Source organism: Corvus cornix, chromosome 12 (genome assembly GCF_000738735.6).
Source record: "Corvus cornix cornix isolate S_Up_H32 chromosome 12, ASM73873v5, whole genome shotgun sequence".
Lineage (NCBI taxonomy): Eukaryota > Metazoa > Chordata > Aves > Passeriformes > Corvidae > Corvus > Corvus cornix.
The window spans coordinates 9,121,341-9,140,777 of record NC_046342.1 but is presented as its reverse complement, the minus strand read 5'-3'; the positions used below and the strand labels follow the sequence as shown (position 1 = coordinate 9,140,777).

The 19,437-nt window shown below is 46.2% G+C and overlaps 2 long non-coding RNA genes across 2 annotated transcripts; both read left to right on the top strand.

Annotated features, from left to right (window-relative positions):
* The first annotated feature begins 954 nt into the window (after nucleotides 1-954).
* On the top strand, nucleotides 955-10,127 carry LOC120410678. Its single transcript, XR_005602981.1, has 3 exons — nucleotides 955-1,437; nucleotides 1,786-2,052; nucleotides 10,007-10,127. It is a non-coding gene; the product is annotated as an uncharacterized LOC120410678 (long non-coding RNA).
* A 5,726-nt stretch (nucleotides 10,128-15,853) lies between these two features.
* On the top strand, nucleotides 15,854-19,068 carry LOC120410677. Its single transcript, XR_005602980.1, has 3 exons — nucleotides 15,854-15,992; nucleotides 16,944-17,033; nucleotides 17,581-19,068. It is a non-coding gene; the product is annotated as an uncharacterized LOC120410677 (long non-coding RNA).
* Nucleotides 19,069-19,437: the final 369 nt, after the last annotated feature.

Below are 19,437 nucleotides of genomic sequence, written 5' to 3'. Positions count from 1 at the left end.
TGTTTGCTGATGATCCCTAAATTAAGAAATGCAAATCTATTCAGGGCAGATTCCTTTTCCAAAGGCAACTTGCCTCAGTTGCTAATTCCCTGCATGGCTTCTATACAGACCCCTCAGTTTCTATACAGACCCCTTACAAACACCTGCAGCTTTTTTTTTTCTTCCTCTCCCCCTTTTTCCAGGAAGGGGGTGGCAATGGGGAGTTTATTGAAAATCTTTGTTTTCTCTGTTGCAATGAAACTTGCTTTGCTCTTTTGCCTCCCTTTCTTTCCCCTTTTCACAGAATAAATACAGCTGATCCATCTCCAACCCCTCTGCACGTGCCAGAAAAATAAATCGCCCGCCTCGCCTGCAGCCCCCTCCTTTAATTCTTTCCCCCGCTGCTGTGTTTGCTTATTCTCACAGCAGCTGTAGTGCTGGTCGCAAGCGTGAGTTGACCTATTGCTGGTTTGTTTGGCACTGGCTCTGCAGAGACATCCCCCCAAAAAAGACTTTGAAATCAACTGTTAGAGCCCTTGCTAGGCTTCTTTTTTTTTTTTTTTTGCTCCTCCCTCTTCTTATTATCATAGCACTTGCCTTTTGTTGCCAGTACAAATACAAATACACACACACACACCACACACAGGCGTGCAAGCACTGGGGAGTGAGGAGAGCGAAGCCCCTGAAATATTGCACTGTCCAAAGTCCACGGGTTAAAACAAACATCAACACTGCGTCAAATAGTTTGCCCGTAAGAGTCTTTTGTTATGAAGATAAGCTTGTTATCTCTTTCATTCAGATTTTAATCTGACAGGTCATTTGCATACTGCCAGCCGACTTCAGGGTGTGCATTAGATCCACTTTGCATTTAAATCCTCTGTCAGTCAGGCAAATAAAAAAAAAAGGTGGGGGGGGGGGTGGGAGAGAGAAGCAAAGAACCCCTTTCAGATGCTCCCAGTTATTGCTACTACTTTTTGTGCTGATTGTTGGTGCAGAAAAGTTCTCCTGGCTCTTGAGGCTCTGCATGTTTTTGGGTAGCCAGGATGCCATGAGCTGCATCACTGAGGTCTTGCAAAGATCCCATTGTGACCGCTGGGCCCCTTACTCACCCAAATCCCTCTTCAAACCCTGCTAGGCAGACTCTTTCCCCACACTGACCTCTGTTGCCCCATAAAACCTAGACCCTCCCCTCAGTCAAGTTAAGCCTGTCCTGGGCTTGCATGAGAAGGGATCAAACCCTTGGGAATAACAGGACAAGGAACAATGCCACAATGCAGTTAACAAGCCACCTATTTAGCAACTTCCATGTAAATATGCCTTTTCCCTTAGTTATTCTACTTGTTTTATATGTCTCCCTATACTTTTTTTTTCTCCACCTGAAGCCTGATCCTGTCTCCTTACTCCTGAAGCTCCACCACAGATGCTGGAGGGATTCTAGGGATAAGGCTGCTCCTACAGGTAAGATGAATTCATTGTATGACTGTGAAAGAGAGAAACTGCAGGACATAAGTCCCCTGTGGTGCAAATGCAGGTTGGTGGGGTTGTGTTGCACTGTGGGCACAGAGAGCTACAGCAGTTTCTGGTGTCTGGTACCATAGGCACAAAAACCCAAACAAACCAACCAAAAAACCCCACAACACTTGGTGAAGGTGTTATCAAAATGTATGACTGCTGTGGATCTGTGGTTCTTACCACTGCATTTTTCTGTGACAGCACAAATAGGGAATTTCAGTTTCTGGATCTGATTCCTCTCACATATATGTTTGAACATATTGCTCACACTCACTTTTCTCTTCCTGACACCAGCCAAAATATCATCAAGATTCCTGTGTTTCTCAGAGATCCAAGCACAGGTTCCAGCCTGCCCTGGTTTGGCTGTCCTCACCATTTGGCCGTGGACCACCAGGTCCTGCCACCTCCTGCCAGCATCTCCCTCTGCTCATGGTGTTTCCTGCACCTCCTCTGAGATGCTGAAACAATGAACCGTGGACAAGATTAAACCTGGTTCAATTCTTGTCCTGTGCGTGGACGTGCAACCACAGCTCTGTTGAAGACCACAGAAATTATCCTGGGGTAAGTGAAAGGCAAAACTATGACTCTCTTTCCTGAAATACAATGGACAGCCCGTGAGACAAGGCCACAGTCCCCCTACAGAGAGGGATGGTGTTCCTGGGGATTATGTCCCAAACCACAGCAAGCAGAGCTATAGGAGAACATTTCCTTCAGCCCCAACGGGGTTAAACATTGGATCTGATGAAATCAGTGTATCCAAAAGAGAGGAGTGAATAGTTGCAGGGCATTTATTCAGCTCTAATGTGACACGTTCAATTCTTCTGTTCAGACCCAGTAATTTTCTTACATATATTAATTATTTGAAATAATTCCCTGAATAACATCTAGGAATAATTCAGGCAATATATCTTGATAATGAACCTGTTACTAGTGAATGGTTGAAATCTCAGCTGTGCTGGTGACTTTGGCTTGGGTGAACATTCACACGGCATTGTTTCTTCTCTGAAATACTAGTACGTGACTTTCAGAACCAGATTCGGGTCTGAATTGCTGTGCTTATGAGGTTTCTATTATTTGCCATTTCGATAAATGTTCCTGACAGTAAATTCTATTGTTAGAATATTATTGGTAAACAAACATAAAAGCATGTGAATGCAGGCAGACAAAATTCAAACCATTTATTTGAAATGACGGTGGGGAAAAAGGTTTGAGATATGTAACCACCTCCAACCTTAAAGGAAGGTTCTGGGAGAAGGGTTTCTCTTCACAGCTGATATCTGATTCACTCTTTTCCAATTTCTTGTCAGGATTTCTCAGGACAACCCAGAGCAGCAAACCTTTCCAAGCAAAGTCCCACATAATGCCACAGTAATGGAAAACCAGGAGCATTCCCAGTCCCCTGGCACTCTGGGATAGGCTGCTCCACGGTGTTTGCATGGGCCCATCGTGTCCCTGAGCGTGGTGTGTGGTACAGGCAGGAGAGGGGTGTGCTGCTCCTGCTGTGGCTGCCATTTCTGGAGATGACTGGGACAAGGTGATTGAGATATCCAGTCCATGCTGGGGCTCTCAGGCAAGGGAGCTGTGCCCTCAGCTATTTACCATCTAGCAGCACTGCCAGTATTACCAGGACTGAGGCAGCCCAGAGCGGTGCCCAGCGCTGCTGGCTGAGCAAGGAGTGTCTTTTGTGACGAGGAGTGGCAGCAGATCCATCCCCAGCCAGCAGCAGGGAGAGCTGGCCGGGCACTGCGGGTGTGACCGTGCTGCCAGGGCAGGGCCAGCCCTGCTCCACTCCCTGCTCCAGCCAGCCAGACCTGTACACTCACAAGCATGGGAGCACTGGAGTTTGGGAGGGATTTTCTGTCCAAAATCTGGACTGTTCGGCGAAGGATGGAGTGGAAAGGAAAGGCAGAGACACCCGTATGCAAATAGGGGAGAGCTCCTTCTGCAATCTGGTTTCCAACTCATGCCCTAAAATTGACAACACTTAAGACCCCTGGACTAAGGGAAATGACTGCAAAATGAGAAATCTGCAAAATCCCTTGGTTCAAGGCCAGCTCTCTTGCTTTGCTTTGCTGCTCCTTGGCATCAGTCTTTCCACCAAGTAAGCAAGTCAATGGCTAGCTGTATTGCCAAAAATATCTTCCTAGCTGTTTTCCATATAGCTAATGAAAATGCAAATGTGCTCATTTTCCAGGCTTGCTTACAGCCTCTGCTGCTTCCTTTCTATGGATGGCACCTCAGTGTCCTTCCTTTTGCCATGTGATCTCATACATCACGCTGGCTGGTTGGGTTGTCCTTGTGTTGCCAATGAGAAATTGAGTGTTTTGAGTGGAGCAACAAAGTAGGAAGCAGAGCCTCTCAAGCACCTGCTGTGCACTATCCTTCCACATGCTGTCCCTGGAGAGTTAAAGAAAGACCAGTTTAGAATAAGAAAGGCAGACAAGAAGGTCTTTTTTGTAAGTTAGATATCACATCAGAGCCAAAGTCACACGGCATGTGGGCTTCAGTGAGCCCACAGTTGGGCAGTGTAGGGCATCTTTGCTGGGCTCTCCTTGGGAGTTTTCCCTCTTCTCATGAGCAATCTCTTCCGTACTTACAGAAGTAGTGTTGCTTTTCTAATCCCCCATCAAAAGGTTTCTCATTGGGCTCACAATGTGATAGCACTTAGAGCTGTGATCCCTTCAGAAATGGAGTAGTGACTGTACCTTTCACTGTGCTTCTCTATTGAAGAACAGAGCCTCTCTTAACCAAAATCTCTTGTTGTGCACTATAAAATCAGCCTTGGGTGCTTTTCAGCTACCCAAGCCTGGACAGAGTCCAAGCAGTGTCCCAAGCCCTGTTTTTCAGGGACATGTCTCTTGCCTGGCTCCCTTTCTGGGGATGTTGGATCAAAGATGAGAGCTCAGTAGCTTGTGGGCATTGTTGCATCCTCTGTCCTGATCGGCACTCTGGACTCTTCAGGGACTATGGGGACAATTCAATAAAGGGACACAACGTCTGCGTAGGAATTTTTTCCACGCAGACACACACACTTCATCCCTAGACAATGCTGCAAAACGAGGGAAAGCTGTCGCCTCCTGAGCATTGCCCTTTTCTCATCTCTCCCATCTGGTGTATGTCTCCAGATTTGCCTCCAGTCTTTCACAGAGCTCAGGTTCCTCTGGCTGAGCCTCCCACTCTGGCCACCAAAGGGCTTCCTCTGCCCTGAGAACAAGTCCCTTTTAAAAGCAGCCTGACATCTTTCTTTTGTTCCTGGCTTTCCACTAGGATTTTCCATGATGCAATCCCGTATGGGGTTACTGGCAAAGAGCTGTTAAAAGTCAGTAGCTCTGCCTGGAGCAAACCCATTGTTCTGCCAGCGCAGAGCCCTTCAATGCCGCTGACTCCTGCGTGGCCCTGCTCCTGCTCCCCAGCCCCACCGGCGGGGAGGGACGTCCAAATCCAGGAGGGAAAGAGCCATAAACGCCAGGCACAGCACAAAGAGCAACGGGTGATAAAACGCAGCCACAGCCCCGGACCATCACTCCGGCCGTGGCTGGGGACTGGGCTGGGACTCACCAGATGCATCTCACTTTTCCTGGGGAAATTCACAGGCTGCTGCTCCAGCCGAGAAGGGTTATTTTGGAGTGGAAAGTGAGAAGCTGTAGCTTTTATCCTTTTGGAGGAGCAATTTGCAAGGAAAACAATGCAGGATTCTCTGGAATAAGGAGTATTAGCTGCATCATCTTTTAAAAATAATTTAGCCAAGTGAATGTTGGCTGGGGATTAGCACCCTTGCAGGCGTTTGGGCTGCAGTGAGGGGATGTTTGCTGAGATTTATTGGTGTTGGAGATTGTTCCAAATGCATAGGTGACATCTAATGCCAAAGCAGCTCCCTGGCTTGCTAATGAGATAAGTCAAAGGCTCTGCAAAGTTTTCAGCAGTGTAGCCATTAACCCCAAGACTACAATATCCTTTGTGTTTTTCCAGTGTGTTCTGCCAAGATTTCGCCTTAAACAGAGAAAAGATGGAAACTGGAGCGTCTTACAGCTGAAAACTGCTGTCTGCTGTGTTGTTCCCTGGGACAGAGAAGAGCCTGTGTATAATCAGCACTGAGCAGGGAAACATCCCTGCTGTCCAGCACAGTCATTTTCTTCAGTGTTGGACAAGTGCAAAAAGGACAGAAAAACCACTGACAATGGTCCTGTCTGGGGAGTTGCAATCTTACATCCCCCACCCTCCTCTGCTTCTGATGCTCAGGTTTATGGGGCTCCAAACTCAAGCTTCAGAAGGGCTTTCTAGGTAGTTACATCAGGTACTTCAATTTCATTCAAGCAGGTCTTGTTATGGGAATTACTTTTTGTGGTAGTAATGAGGTTTTCGTCTCTACCCTTTACTAGGGATTGCACACTTGAAATGGAGACAGGCTGCAGCTGAATTCCAGTAGTAACTGACCAAGACTGGTGATTGGAAAAATCCCTCAGCTAAGATATTTGTAGGAAATAAACAAATGCTGTTTTAGTGATGCTGAAATGTTTAGTGACTTCACTCTGATGTGCCTCTGCTATTGTGTTGGAAGGACTTCAACTTTTATGTTCTGTCTTCTCCCACAAAACATTAAACATTTATTCCTAGAAATTTCCTTCAGTTTTATTTAAATCAATTTTTAAAAAGTACCTCCCTCATAAAAAAAGAAAAAGTTTAGAGTTAAACCAGTACTTCTGTTCTGCTCCAAATTTTTTAAAAATGTCAACTACATCAAAATGAAAACCAACATGATCTGGATGTTTGAAGCAAAATTCTTGTTTTCTTTTACTCTCTGTAGTTTCTTGGTGAGGAATTACTTCTACTTGGAACACTTAGACAATGATTTGCAGAGTTAAAGGATAAAAAAGGAACAACCCAGGGTCATAGGCATGTCAGTATCGTGGGTGGGTGCTGTGGGACTTCTTCCTATATTTCACTTGTAGAGTTGAAAAAACCGAGGCAGTGACTCAGTGGTGAGCTAATGAATTATTTCCAACCTTCAAGGAACAAAACCAAGTAGTTGTGATAACAAGATAACACATGCTATGTTATTGCTAGAAGTATGCTTCAGTCTCATGTGTATGCTGAATAAACAGCTTTGGTCCCTTTGCAATGAGAGAAATATTTTGTATGACCCCTTCTACCATAAATAAGTGGTCTCCTGACCACCGCTGGGGAGGTGATTCCAGTGTGGATCAGTGCTATCTCAGACTGGTCGTAGTCGATTCACTTGACAGAGCCATTCTTCACATCCTTTCTTTAGTGTCCAAAAGGAGCAGCTCACCTCCCCTTCCAGCCCTCTGGAAGAGGCAAAGCCATCAGCAAGACCATGGACCCCCTACTGTGCCACTTCAGACAGTGCCCAGCTTTGTTTGTGCCCAGCTCCAGCTTCGGGTTTTACAGGATTGCTGTTCCCAAAATACACGTGGGCCATGCCAAGGATGAGTCAGAGGGATGCTGTTAGTGGTGCATTGGGTGGTGCAAGTTAGCCCTTGTTCATGGGAGTCCATGAGCAATTAAAGGATGAAAATTGTAATTAATGCCAATCAGCATGAGTTAATGGAAAATAGAATGGGATGTCTCTCTTTGGTTTTGTTGATAAAAGTGATAGTAGTGTACAAGACTTCTGTGAGACATTTGACTGGGTACCACATGACATTTTGATTAAGGATCTAGAGCAGTATAAAACCAAGAGGGTGTGTGTTAAATGGATTAAAACCTGGCTCCCTGACAGGTCTCCAAATGTAACTGTAAATCATCTGCCAGCTGTGTTTGTAGCAAAGTCCCTTCAGTATTCTTGCTTTTAATATCTTTATCAATGACATGGAAGAAAACGTAAAATCACCACTGATGTGGTCTGTTGATGGTGTGATGAGAAGAAAACAGTAAATAATGGAGAGGGGAGGTCACTGATAGGGAGGAATACACAGCGCTTGGGGAGCCAGGCTCAAGCAAACAACAAATATGGTGATGCAGGTGAATGCAAGAACAAAGAATAAAAGCTGTATTTATAGGACAGTGAACTCCAGGAAGAAGGATCCTGAAGAAGCTTTTGGGAAGCTTTTTATTTTTGGAAAAGCTTCTTCACCAGCCAAAATCAGCTGACTGGATGGTCTTGGTGCTGAGCTGTAACTGAGCAGGAGGACACTTGGAGGTAGAAAGAGCATAGGGTTTCTTCAATTTATTTCCTCCTGATGGCAATGCTGCTGTGGTGAATGAAATCATCAAAAGTCTGGAGAGCATTCAGGAAAGAGGCAGGAAAGTTTTGGAAAGATGGCAAAGCCCTGAGTGACCCCATTTGTTAAGCCGCCAGAGCAAAGCTGAGGATAGAGTTGGTCCCAGTTTCAGATGTGGGAAGTGAAGTAAATACTAGGATATTTTTTTCTGTAGTAGACCACTGCACAGAAGCTGCGTGTAGAGGCAGTCAGATGAGAAAAAGGCTTCAAGGAGTCAGCTTGATCAGGAATTAATCTGTGCTGTCTGGGATCTTTGTCCAGGCTCAATAACTCGTGGCATACCTGAGTGCAGGGCATCAGAATCTCAGCCAGATTAAACCAGCACTGCTACACTGGCATAGCCAAATTGGTGACTGACACCTGTACGTAAGTAAAAGCTGAAGCCCTGCTTATGTTGAAGTCTGTACCAAAAGTGCCAGTGGCTTGGGGGAGATAGAACTACCCTTGTGAGCTCTTAGGCACCTTTTTATCCTGGTCTGTACATAAATGTGGAAAAACCCCTAAAGTATTTTTAAACTAATGTAGTACAAGTTCTTGGATGGACATCTCAAAATTTATTTAAAAGTGCTGTAGATGGTGCTGGTTGTAACTCCAAATCTTTAGATAGGTGTTCACAATGTAAGCAGCTGTGATAGCTGAAACCTTACCTTACCCACAAACAACAGGTTCTTGTCCACCTCAGCTTGAAAAGATTACATCCATCAGTGGTTTGTGGGGTGGCAGCCTCTCTAGGGAGGTGACAGTGAGCATTCTGCAGTCAAACCATCAGCTAGCACTGGAAGACGAGGATATCGATCACAACCTGTATTCACAGTATGAACCAACATCTAGGACTAATTTAAGTGTAGCTGCACTGGCGTTGCTACGTATTTACGTTGTTTGTTAAACAAGATCTATGGCAGTTCAAGTTTCATTGAGAAGAACAAGCTAATGCCAGGGATGGCTTTACTGCAGCTTGAAGGTAGCTTAGGCTAATGAAGTTTATTTTGCAGGATCAGGCTAGGAGAGTGCATTGACAAGTGGCAGATCAGTCACTGCAACTGTTTATATCCTGTAAGCAGAAGAATGCCCCAGGCAGATTCATTTGGGTGTTTTATGCCAACATAATGAGGCCCAAGGGAGTCTACAACTGACATAATTTACACACCGTGGAGTCAGAAGACCAATGAACACTGAATCCAAGAGGGACCTATTTTAACTTACATTTGCTTACAAGGCTTTGGGGAACAAATTCATGTTTTGGCTAATCCATCTAGCTGGGCACTGCATCCAAAAGGGGCAGCCCTTCTGCTTCCAGCCCCACCTTGTCTCTTGTGTTGTATGAAGTGACCATGCAACCATTTGAGGAGCTGGGTTTGCTTGCTGCTTGGGCAGACTCTGTTTCAGTGAGCTGGTTTCAAATTGGGTCCAATCTACTTGGAAAAATTGTAACTTTCAGAGTGGCTTCCCAGTAACTACAGTGCAAAAGAGTGGGTGGGATTTTTGCAGCAACCTTTGGTTAGAAGTGGATGGAGCCTGTTCAGTAACAGTTGATTTTCTGACTTGGACTCTTTGAGGTGGGCATTGCATTATCTTAAATCCCTCTTCACAACAGCAAAGCAAGTTAGCAGCATATTCTAATGAGACAAATTGTGCAAAAAAGCAGTGTGCAAGCACAGTGACCAGGTTACACAGGGGCAGAGATAGTGGGCTAAGGAAAGAAGGAGAGTCTAGATTGAAGTAGCACACAGTACTGTGCAGGTTGAAGAGCTACAGTAAGAGGCACAGCTGCGATTCACAGATCTGTGGGGTCTGTGGTGACACTGGAAGAGCCATCATTTTCCTCTTCCATAATCTGTCACCCATCACTGCTGCCTCAAGCATGGGAAGTTTAATTTCCTATGAATCATGGTGTGACTTGAGAAGTTTAATCCTACATCTTTCCGAGCATCCACTGACAAAATAGTAGAATAAGTCTGCTGTGGTATTCCTGCCTGCTTAGTTGTTGTCGGAAATTGTCCTCTGGCTGTTGGTATCTTCATTAGCTTCAGCTTCACCTGCAGGCTGGACTGCTGTGGTATCCCAGGTTGGTGGATTGGAGATGTTGGTGAAAGAATTGCTTGAGTTAAAGGCAAGCGTCTGATGTCAGGGGACTCCTGCCAGTCATTGTTCTGCTGCCTGTGTGAAAACAGGCTGAATTCTGTGGTTTTGCTATGTAACATTCTTATGTAGCTGGCTGAGTCGCCAACATGATAAATGCAATTACTTTTTCCAATTGTTATTTTTGCCCAAAGCATGAAATTGACACTGAAGTCTGCTGGGCAGAAGGGGAATGTAGTGGCTGCTCACATCCCCGCAGTGGCACGATGATGTGAAGGCATGGACTGCAGTGATGGGAAGCAAACGCTGCGCATGGTATGTCAGGCATCCATCTGTGTGTCCATCAGTCCTATCTTTGGGTGTCGGTGGTTGGGGGGTAATCTGCTTTCTTGGTGTCATTGAAGGGGGAAGGATGGAGTTTCTAGGTCAGTTGTAACGTGATTTTCCCTGGAAAGGTGGGAGGGAGTGGGATTTGCAATGTAGTCGAAAGGAGCTCTATTGCACCACCTGGGAGGGGAGAAATGGCACCAAAGCTGCCTCCCTCCTCCCTGTGCGCACCAAGGCCAGCTACGTCTCCAGCTCCCAACAGGAGCACTCCCGAATGGGAAAAAGGATTTGGGGCCCTTCTCCAGAGGGAGGCAAGACTTAACTGGACCCTGAGCTTGGGAGGGAGCACAGCTCTCTCATAATGATGGGGATAAGAGTGCTTTCACAGAGAGTGGAGATGTGCTGGCTTATTTGGTTTGTCTGCATCCTTTGGGAAACCAACACTATGGGGTGACTGGTGCTGTGGGCTCCCTACACTGTGGCTCATTCAGCTGAGTAAAAGGACAGCCCAGTCAAGCTCCCACCGTGGTGGTTAAAGTTTGTTTTAGCCACCTTATCTAATCTCTCCCCTAACTTTTGCTAGGGGAAAGCGTTTATTGCTTATATCGTGTTACTCCATGAGCACTTGCTGGCTGCGGCTGTTTGCGTGTGTATATGTAGATGTGAAGCCAGATAACTTCAGGCCTTGCAGTTTTATGGGTCAGTCAATCCAAACTGCTTCCACTGGCAGATGTGGGGATGTGCTGTGTTCGTTACCTGTGGGCCATGTGCTATCAGAGTGTAAATCAGCAAAACAGGGCTCTGTTTATACACATAAATTGCCCCAATGTGACAGCTTAATACCCTTTTGACTTTTTACCCTCTGTGGGGGAGAGCCTCAAATGTCTTACGGCGCTGCTCACCCCCAGGATGACGGCAACGCAGGGAAACCAACCCTGCTATAAAAGGAGGGAGCACGCTTTGCTCCCGTGTGTCTTCAGGCTTGGCTGCGTAGCCAGCAGCTCCCCGGAGGGGAAAGGCCCTTCCAACAGACCAGTCCAACAGGAAATTATCTGCTCACCCTTTGCTAAATTACTAGCTGGACAGCCAGTCACAGGGTCCCAAAAATGCCAGCTCCATCTGTTCCCCTACGGACATGATTCCCAGGCATGCAAGATCCTGGTTTGGTCACTGGGAGGGCAAACCCACCCGTCCGTCCCTTCCCTGCAGCGCCTTGCGCAAGGCTCGATTTCATCTCTTCCGTGGGACACGAAGGTCACATGGGCGAATTTTCCCTGAGCAATCACAGGGTAAAACCTGCCAGGCTTCCTTTAGCTCTGGCTGAAGGGTTTTCTTGCTCCAGGAGATGCTTTATTTTTTTCAGCAGATGAGAGGGTGTTTCCAGTGAGATAATAGGGAGTTGATGAGAGGGAAGAAGTGACAGGACATTCACAACAAAATGAATATCACAAAATGTTGTGATATTCTGAGGAGATTTCCAAATTTAAATGATGTGGGAGCAGGGCTAAGATTGTTGAAATCGACATCCTCCACATTAAAAATATCCTCTGTTGTCTCCATCATCTTGGAGAACAGGAGCTCGTGGCTGCATCCAAACCTTTGGTAACCCTCTTGACTTTTTTCCTTCATTTAGTGCATCCTAAATCTGACTGCACTAAACCATCCTAAACCCAACCTAGTGAAAAGGAGACCCTCTTAATCAGGACACTTTCTTCTGCTGGGCACTGAGCAGCCCTGGTTGGGACTCTCAAATTATTCCATTGTCCTTTTCAAGCCCCTCCTCATCAGCACCTGAGCTCTGCTGGAGTATGGCAGGTCCGAGATCACTTCCATGCTCCCACCCCAACCAGGAGCATCTCCATGCCCTTACATGAGAGAGAGACATCTGAAGCAGGCCTTTCCCAATCTGCTTTTAAAGTGCAAGTTGAGCCTGAAAATTGATGCTGTAGGAGAGTGACCTTGTGAGAACGTCCTTCCCTCTGGCTGATCCCAGGTCAAATGCTCTCAGTTTATGAGTCACTGACTCCCACAGTAGCTAGACTGCTCCTACGTCTACTTCTGCTCACCCAAGAAGCAGGAAAGACCCTGCAGCTGGGACCCCATCCCTGCTGCTGGCCTTGAATTCCCTTAATGCCCAAGAGGTGGCTTTGGTGCAGGAAGGGCTGAGGACCAGCTTGGGTGGCTGGATAGCAGTGCTAGTGCTACCCTGTGCCTGCAGGCACCTCATTTTACCTGGCTGGGACTCCTTCCCATGCTGACACTACTCTTGCAGCATTTCTCAGAAAGAGACCACGACTTTAAATTCTCAGCCCAAATGATGCCATTTCTACAGGGCACTCAGGGTGATTCAGTGAACTGCGGCTTCCTGCAGAGAAACGTATGAGGCAACCCCAGGTTGGATGCTCTGGTGTTTAGTATCAGGAGTGCCCGTGCTGCAGCCTTTGTCTCAGTGTGGGTTCAGTGTTCTCTTGTCCACCCAGCTCTGGCAAGACTTGAAAGTAGTTGGTATCTTTGAGGACTCTGTCCTTCTGGTAAAGTTGATTGAAATCAGCCAGGGAGTTCACAAGTTTTATTAGGGAGAGAGACAGACACACCCACAGCATGATCACAAAAGAGTTGTTTCTCTAGGAAACTAGGCTGAAAAAAATGGTTGTTGAAGTAAGCAAATATGTTTCTTGGAGACACTAGAGCAGGGGAGGTGGAAAGGGAAGTGTGTGTTTATATAGCTGTTGACCCAACCGCCCCTTAAGCATTAGTTTCTTGGTTTAAATCTCCTTATCCCTATTTATGCCCATTTTTATCATGCTGGTTATTAGTCCTAATGACTTGCTCTGCCTTGTGCTGCCACCTTCATCTCAGCAGCCTCCCGTTTTGCTGCAGAACTCTACAGACCACTTCGCTGAGATCAGCCCATCCAAATAACTTCACACATACAAACAATGAACCCAGTGAGGGAGAGGGGATTGGTAGGGCCCCGCAGGGGCAAGGCAGAGATGTGAGCAAAATTAATCGGTCACTCAAGCTCTCCAATAAAGCTCCTGTTTCAGGATTTGCAAACTGGTTTCCTCTATCAGCTCCAAAGCATCAGAGCTGCTAATCCCAGGGCAGTAAAGGCCTTTTTGGTCTGAGCTGTCAGCCAAAAATTCAAGTGCCTGTAAGTTGTTCTAGTTTTTCCAAAAATGGGTGAAGTGGTCAGGTGTCCCTTTGATGCACTCCTGTTTATTTACAAAGAGACCGAAAGGTCCCATTCCCCCAACGGTGGCAGGAAACAGGCAGGGACAGAATTTGGTACCTTGTTCTTCCTGTTAGGGCTGATCTCACATGAGTAAACAGCTGGTGCGTGGTGAGCTGCAGCGAAGGCTTTGCTGCCTGAACAGCCACCCATCCTCCTGTTTTCCAGTGCTGGATGCCTGTGTGAGTCTCCCTTTCAGTTTCTTCCTGGCTGGCTCTATGCAGGAAATCAGACTGATTAAAAACTAAAGTGGAAAAAAAAAATTCAAAAAGAGAAGAAAAATGTGTTTCTTTAAAAGCAGAAGAAAAAAAAATTAAAGATCATTTTAATTAGGTTTGAAAAATCTGCAGTGCAGTTGACAGGCGGGCTGACAGGGCTCCCTTTCACCGGATCGCCCAGCTCAGGGCTTTTCATCTTGTGTGCAGAATATTTTGACATTTGTGCTTTCTTGGCTCCATTTGTAGAGCCCAGTGGAACCTGCAGCCTAATTAAATGTAACAATTCCTGAAAATGAGGGTTGTTATTTTTTTTCCTAAGGATAATAATAGAGGTTTTATTTAAAAAAGAGCTAATCTATTTACTCTAGGCTGCCTGCTTCCTGACCTGGCCTCAGCACCTGAGGGGACAGGAACAGAATGAATTAGACAGGAGCTTAGTCACTGGAAAAGATGAGGGTGTTAATGTGTATGTGTGTCTGCATATGTGTCCTGCATGCTCCACTCGATGAGTTGAGAGGTAGAAGGTTAGGAGGTTCAGATTTTCCCCGGCAGACTTTTTTCCCTTACTTTTGTGGTCAGGTGCTGGGTTTTAGCCAGTGCCAGACCCTGCAGGCTCTAGAGGGGCTGCACCTTCCCTGCTCTGGCTTGTCCACAGTGGGCACCACGGCCTTTGCAAACCTGGAGCTGTGCAAGCCAGGGGGTGATGACAGAGCCTTTGTGTAGGGAGCTGTGGTAAACAAGGAGAAGGAAAACACAAATCGGAATTGTCAAGGTCTGGATGTGCCCAACTATGCACCAGCAATCTGCACCCCTTGGTGCCCAGAGCTTTCCTTCCAGGGCTTTAACCACAGTGGTTCATTTTTACCATGGTGTTACTCCTGCTCCCTTGAGCACATCTCTGCATCCTTATGACCAGTGAAGCACAGGCCAAGCTCCAGGAGAAAGACGAGCCAGAGAAAGTTACTGGTGCCTCTTGCTGTGGGTTCCCGGGGCCATTGTGCCTCAGGTCTGTCAGCTTCCATCGCTGCACCTGGGCAGCACTGCTCAGGTGTCACTGCTCGTGGCTTCCTGGGGGCTGCTTGGCACTGAGAGCACTCCAGTGTGAGAGCAGAGTCCCTCTTTCATCTCAATGTGCAATCTCCCAGGCTGATGAGGAGATGGTGGTGGCAGAGGCTGAGGAACACTCCTTCCCGTCCCGTACATGGTGGATGGCTTCCTTGTGCCACTGGGTCCAACATTGCTCATCAAGCCACCTCAAAGCTTCCCATCAGCTGATGTGCCCATTGCTCAGCCAACAGCAACAGGGTAGGACACCAGTAGTGCATACCACTCGCAGACTTTCCCGCTCCCCACTTCCCCCTGCAGCTCCAGGGAGGTCCCCTCTGGCACAAGAAATCAAAGCTTCAGGGGCACTTGTCCCTGCCTGGCCACAGCAGGACTGGCTCATGGTGCCCGTTGCCTTTCCCAGCTGGCAGCCTGATGGCAGCAATGAATCAGCAGCCAGTGGACTTGTCAAAGGCATTCCTCCACTTTAATCCTATTGACAGGGACTACTGCCTGGAACAGGAACTGCGGGGTGAGCCATGTCAACAGCAGATTCTTATTACAGATAATATTGATGGGGCCTTTTCTTGAATAATGAAGGGAAGAGCCCTCTGCTTTGACGTTTGTCTCCAAAACCTAGAATTACTAAGAGTTTAACCATCGGAGGGGAGCTTAAGATAGTTGCATCTTAAAGGATCTGCTTTCTCGTCGCATTCAAGGCTGGGGAAAGGAGTTTAGCCCATACACTGGTAGCTCCGTGCTGACCTTTTCACTGCTCTTAATAAATGTTACAGTTAAATAAAGTCGGATGGATTTTTCTATCTACTGTAGTGTGTTATCCACTTTCTGGGGAAAAAAAAAAAGGTAAAAAAACCCCAAATCCCTGTTTAATATCACTGTTACTCATTATCTTTGGTAGCTGCAGGGCGAAAGGCAAGGAGGAAGGACAGGGGCAGGACAATTCAGGCTGTATTATCAGGGTAATTCCTACCATTGCACATGATTATGTGTGTCTCTGTAAAAGGGTGAATTGGGGCTGTTTAAATCCATTGTGATCTTACTGCCAAAGCTCAAACCAGGATCAGCAGCTCTGGAAATATTGGGGGAAAGTTTTGTTCGTTTGGTTTTTAGCTTACTTTCTTATTTTCCACTCTTTAAAAGAGCAAAAAGCCCTCTCTGTCTGGTCTATATTGCTTGGTTCCTTACAGGAGTGGAGGCACCAGAGCTGCAGGGGAGAGGCTGCCTGGAAAGTCAAAAGAGGGCAGAAAGCATCAGCTGTTCCAGGAAATAACCTATCCTTGCACATTTCCTCATGTTCAGGCTTCAATATTGTGAATGCAAACGCTGTGATGAGAGAAGGTAAGGAAGGAAGATGGGACTGAATAGTGGGCATTCTTGGATTTTAGAGGTACCCAGGAGCTCAAAGGTGTCCCTCTGACGTCTTATACCAGGGACATCTCTAAATGGGGTTTGGACCTCTAGCTCCTGTTGGGACAGATGAGGAAGACAGCAGGCAGAGTTGTCTTTTGTCCACGTTTCTACCTCCCAGATCCTAGAGCTGGCCCAGGACTGAACTGGCAGGTGGTTTAAGTTAGAGCAGCGCTGTGGCTGCTCTAACTTAAGCCAGCTGGAATCTCTTCTGGGGCTGGTTCTACCAGCCAAGGTTTGCTGGATTATAGCAGAGCCCTGAAAGCCTCCAGCCCATCACTGCATGGCCTTCACAAGAGGACCAGGGAGCAGATGACATGAAAATGCCAGGGCAGCTCCCAGCTGGTGCTTAAGGACAACTTTAATTCCTTCACACTGCTACAGAAAATTAGTATCTGTTCCAAGGAAGCCTGTTCTGACAGTATTTTTAGTCTGATTGTGAAGACCCTAGGAGTTTTGGATGGCCCTTAAGTTTCTGAATATTGGGCTTTCTGACTTGAACAGTTAAATATTTTCCATACATAAACAGCAGCCACAAAATTTCAGGTTGGATGTCTTGTGTTTTAGATTTTTTAAAAAAATGAAATGCCAGAACAAGACAGAGGAAAAGCAAAGTCTCCAAGCAGTTCAGCTGCTCTTCTTGTCTGAGTACATCTTCTCCCTCAGAAATGCGTTCTTGACACAGGGACTAAGTGGCCTCTCTTGGCTGAGTTCTTAAAAGTGCAAAGACCCAGCAAGTACAGGAGGGACCATTCCCGGGGTTGACTGATCCCCCAGCACACGATGGGGTTCGTGAGTATGTGCCCATACTCTCAGTGTGCACTCTGTACCTCTCAGCATTGTCCAGTGTTTTAACCTCCTTGGATCTTCTGATTTTCCCAGGAAAAAACATGGCTGACCCGGGCACTTGTTTTCCTGGAACGACAGACCCCCCAGAACCATCTCCCAGAGCAACTTTGAAATCCCACTAAGGTGCAATCTTCCTTCTCTTCCAGCCATGATTTAGTCCTTTTTTGTTCCACAAGGCCAAGGTGTGGGGTAGAAACTTAGCCCTGCTCCTAAAAAACGCGACATCTCCTCATCTCCATGTTTTTGCACGGGGATTTGAAATCTGGCCTGTGCACGCCACTGGTGATACCTATGGAATTAGCTGATCCTTCATCCCAAGGGCTCAAAAATCAGTTGGGTCATTCTGATCATGAGAGGTTTTTTTACTCACCTCTTAAGGAAAAAAAAAAAAAAAAGGTGATAAATGTTGGTTTCTCCATGCTTTCTTTTTCGGTTTGGAGGTGCCTTAGGATGCTCTGAATTTATGTTTCTCAGCTTTTATCTAGAACCTGGAAGTCCATGAACTGCTTGTTCCTTTTTCTTCTCTTTTAAAAATGAAATCTGAGATTTTTGCATAACACATTGAAGCAAGAAGCTGGGGAGGGGGTGAAGAAAAACATCAAGTACTGTGGGATTAAAATTGCAAGAGTTGGCAACACTGATTTTTTTTGTTTTTCTTTCTGTTTTCCAGAGAAAAAGAAAACCACCCTCCATTTTGCTGAGCCCCAGCATTGCAAACAAAAAGAAAAGGTGCTTCAGGGCAGGAAGAAACTGTGAAGAAATAGGTTTTCAAATTCTGTTTGTATTGGATTGTCTGAAAATTGTCTCAAGAGCTGCCTTTTGGAGACAGCCGCCCTGCTCTGAGGGAGGGCAGAGACGTGTGGGGAGAAGCTGCATGGGGGTCTCAGGCTGGGACAGGACTCAGGTTGCAGTTGCTTCTGATTCTTCTCAGGTCTCAGCAATGCCAGGTTCTCAAGGAGGACAAGGAGAGGTCAGGTGTGCAGAGGAAAGGCTCCATGAAACTCTTCCTCCCCACAGGAGCATCATCTTCTGCAAGAGAGGCCAGTCCTGGCAGGCAGAGAGGTGGAAGAAGACAGGCTCCCTTCAAGCTGGTCACCTGGAAGTCATGGCAATGCTCAAGGAAAACATGCAGAAGGACCTGAGTCTGTGCTGGAGGTGTTCATGAGGTGGTGGTACCCAACCACACCTCTGCTTGCAGGACTCCCAAGCCACCAGCAGCCAGAGGGATCCATACATGGAATCTCAGAAAAACAGGATATTGCCCTTAACACATCCCATCCCAAGGGATGATGTCCCTGGGAGGAAGGATGATGGTGTGGATCTCTGCTCAGGCAGCCACAGCGGATATCTGCTGCAGGCTGTTAAGCAGCACAAGTGACTGCGTCTATCTCGCCTTGGCTGCGCAGGGCCTGCACAGGGGGACTGTTACTTATTAATGATTGGCAAGTGCTGCTGGAATGGAGGTAGAGCTCCAGCTGCTATTCCTGCCTGTCCTCCACCACTTGTGCTCATATCTTTCTCAGGCTCACTCCCTTTGGGTTGAAATTTTCCATGCTTCGTCTTAGCCCAGCGACATATTTTTGCTGAAGGTGTGGACTGTGCTTGTTGGAGTCCTCTTTGTGGAACTCCTTGCTCATCTCTGCCTTGTGGTCCATCTTTCATGTCTCAGGAGACATCAGGCTGAAGAAAATCCATAGAGGATGGATGTTACTTTATTTATTTGTTTATTTATTTGAAAAAGTTACTTAAAATCTTACATTTCAGTCAACTAGAACTTAAAAGGAAATCTCTTGTTTAGATCTTCCCCAGTGGAAAACTAAGCAGCTCTGGCAAAATTAAAGTTTTTCCATGGAACATTCAGATTTTGTAAAAAATACACTTTCTATTGAAAAAAAATATTTTGATCATTAGTTTTTCATCTGCTCTACTTTTTAAGGATGATTCAAAAACATAAAGGCAAAAATCTCCACTTCCTACATCTAATGTATCAATTTTTTTTTTATCATTACTTCAACTCCATCTCCTTAGCGAGGAGGCTAGAAAAATTATTCTGCTTAAGGAAAAGCATTTTATCAGTTATAAAGTTGTGGAACTTTAAAATGGGTATCTTAGCGCAAGTATTGGATTTGCAGCTCGCCTTTCTTGCTATCTGGGTCGAGGATGCCAGACTTAAAAACCTGGTGTTAACTTAGTTAAGGGTATCTCTGGTAGGAGGCTTTTGGTTTGTGGTGGGGGTTTTTTGTTTGGTTGGTTGGGGTTTTTTTTAAGGACAGCTGAAATGCAGAAAAATCTGTTTAGGACTGCAGGATTAAAAATTACCTCTGGGAACTGGGAGATCTCTATTCATGGTGATTCTGAACCAGTGATTCCAGGGTTGAATTTATCATTTATAGGAGGCTTGTGGTTTTAATATGTGTTTTTCCTCAGGATTTTCAAACTTAAAGATTGTTTTCCTTAGACAACCTTCCTTTTCTTAGAAAGCTAGGATAACCAAATACCAAGCTTAACTAATTAAATCTTCAAAAGT